Genomic DNA, 3,128 nt, shown 5'->3' on the forward strand with positions numbered 1-3,128 from the left:
TCTCCTAAGGTTCCACTGGAGCCATAGCAACCAGAGGACCCCCTAGGACCATGCCACATCTTGGGACATCCCTCATGGAGCAGCTCGATTAACACTGCACTAGAATCCTCTAATTAATTAGCCAAGGCTAGAGCCATGTAGCTCTCGAGGTTGTACTATTATCCTGGGTAATCGCTCCAAGAACTAGTCCTTAAGAAGGACCCGGGCATAAAACATAGGCCACCAACCAAACTTACCATAAACATCATCGCCTGCATAACCACCAAGACATACCATGTGCCTGAGTCCCTAAGTTCCATGTTGCTAAAAAGCCAACATTTTATCATAGTTCCATATCCATTAAGTCATCATTAACATATCATCATCATGTGACATTGGTATAAAAGTAGAGTTGCTAAGCATAGCATTGCTACCCATTATATAACCTAGGTAACAAGGAAGATATGGAATTCTAGGATATCCTTATTGTACTCATATTTAGACACATGCATGCATAAATTGTGATTAAGGTTAATTGGTAAAGAACATGATCAAGGATCCTACACTTGCCTTCCCCCAAGATGGTGCTGCTCATAGTCTTCAAAGTCAAGCTCTTGTGGATTGATGTGCAACTCTTCTCCTATACGCGACAAGCATCAGCACACGAGCACATACAAGCAAAACGTGCACTAAAATCAGAAAACAGTACACCAATACATGATACAGAGATAAACAAGCTTACAAAGCTACTCTACTCGCTGAGACGAACTCATAGGCGCAAGAACCACCTAAATCGGAGCTAAAACAGGCAAGTTATGGCCTAATTAAGCTACTAGTGGCATTGTTGTAATTAAATCGAACTAATTTCGCATTTAAAATAATTAAAACTGAATTAGAAAAGGCTTTTGGACTTCATGTGAAATACCGATGGTTGTAGGGGCCAAATTGCTAAAACCAGGGCTTAACTCTGAATACTTTTGAACTGGCGCGAACCGCGAGTTAATTGAAAGAAAAGGCGGGGTCTTTCTACAAAACCTCCAGGGCTGACCGGTGGTAGCCGGGTTTGACGGCCACACGGTGGCCTACGGTTGGCCACGGGCGGTGCACCGGCCGTGGACCAAGTCCACCGGTCCACGGTGGACCAGGGTCGCCGGGGCGGTGCGGGACGCGACCGAATTTTTTACTATTTGGCCCTTTTTCGAAAGTTTCTCTCAAATAGACCCCTGGCGGAAAGAATTCCGGAAATGGACCCTTAGCTCGGCGCCAGAGTGACTGGCGCCGAGCTCGGCGCCATAGTGAATGGCGCCGAGACACCTGCATTTAACCCAGCCTGCACTTCTTCCCCAAGCGTTCTTTCTCTTATTTCTCCTCCGTCTCGGATTTTTTTTCGCCACTTCACCCTACCTCACAATCACCATCCCTAAATTTACCGTGAGATGGATATATAAAATTTTGGCAGTGGCGAGAAAAAAAAACCCGAGACGGAGGAGAAATAAGAGGAAGAACGCTCGGGGAAGAAGTGCAGTGGGTTAAATGCAGGTGTCTCGGCGCCAGTCACTCTGGCGCCGAGCCCCTGGCAGGCTATTTCCCCATGCCCAGGACCTCGGCGCCAGTGACCGTGGCGCCGAGCTCGGCGCCAGTCACTCTGGCGCCGAGCCAAGGGTCCATTTCCAGAATTCTTTCCGCCAGGGGTCTATTTGAGAGAAACTTTCGAAAAAAAGGCCGAATAGTAAAAAATTCGGGGGACGCGACGGCACGCCATGGCCGACCGGCGCGAGCTCGCGGCGGCGGCCCAACAAGGCAAGGCGAGCGCGGCGGACGCGTAGCGCGTGCGAAGGCGAGTACGGCAGGGCCCTTCCACGCGTCGGAGTGCCGCCAGAGGCGGCTGTCCGCGTGGCGGCGTAGCTCGACGGCGACGGCAACACTACGGCGAGCGGCTACGGCGCAAAGGAAGGGAGAGGGGACGCGCAAAGGGCACCGTCACGTTCCTCGGCTCCTCACGAACGTTGTGCAGGCGCTTACCATGGCAAAACGACGGCGGTGGTGGAGATCGACGGTGGCGCAAAACTCGACGGCGGCGCGGGCAATCTCGAGCTCTAGGGCAAGGTGGCGGCTAGGGTTTGTGGCAAAAGGGGTGGCGCAGGGCGCTGATCCAACCCTTATATAGGGCGGCCATCCTCGGGTCACGTGCGTCACGCAAAACGGAGCAGAGGCGGTGGGGCACCGAGTCGGACTCGAGCCTGACTCGAGGAAGGGGGCGACACTGTAGTAGGGCCGCTGACATACGGGCCCAACTTGGCGCTGGCTGCTGCGACGCTGGCGTGCGGGCCACGTCCATCAGCGGGTGCGGGAGCGGGCCTGCGTTGCTGGGCTGAGCGCAGCTGCGGAGCTAGGCCTGCGGCCTGCGCGGGCGCGTGCTGGGCCCCCCAATTGGGCTGGGCCACCAGCTGAGGCAGGCCAAAAGCGTGGAATGGGAAAAGAAAAAGGAAAGAAACTCTTTTCTATTTTTCAAGGGAGGTTTTTGAATTAGAGTTTTCACAAATTTGATTTAAGCTCTAGCTACACTCACAAGAGCAAACAAATAAAACTATGCAACGGCATGAATGCAACAATACAATGTTTCTACCTTATATTTATTTTTAATCTATTTTCATATATCTTTATTTTCTTCCTATAAAATGAAGACAACTATGCAAAATTAAATCAAATTAAATATACTTTTCAAAAAGTGAAATTTAGGGTGTTACACTACATAAGAGCGAGATGAGGAGGCCATGATCCCAGCTAAAGACTCTGTGTGCATGGAAGCGATTCGGCAACCAACTTGCCGAGGGATTGTTGATGACAACTCCGCGATCTCGCCCTCAACTCAGCGTCACACAGGTAGGTTCCACAACCTCCCGACCTGCTCCATGTAGCAGTCTTTGAAGTGCATCGCGCGCCCGTGTTCATCATCCACCTCGTGCTTCCATCTCCGCCTTCCTCACCCGTCATTCCCGGGCAGTGGTTGCGCCGCCCACCTTCCGGCCGTGCCCTCCTCGTCGTTTGAGTTGTGAGTTGAGAGTTTTCAAAAAACTCTTTGGTGGTTTGATCTGTAACAGAGGTTGTATTGTGGACGTGCTTGATCTGTGCTTGTGTTAGCTCGTTAG

Source organism: Miscanthus floridulus, chromosome 8 (genome assembly GCF_019320115.1).
Source record: "Miscanthus floridulus cultivar M001 chromosome 8, ASM1932011v1, whole genome shotgun sequence".
Taxonomy (NCBI): Eukaryota; Viridiplantae; Streptophyta; class Magnoliopsida; order Poales; family Poaceae; genus Miscanthus; species Miscanthus floridulus.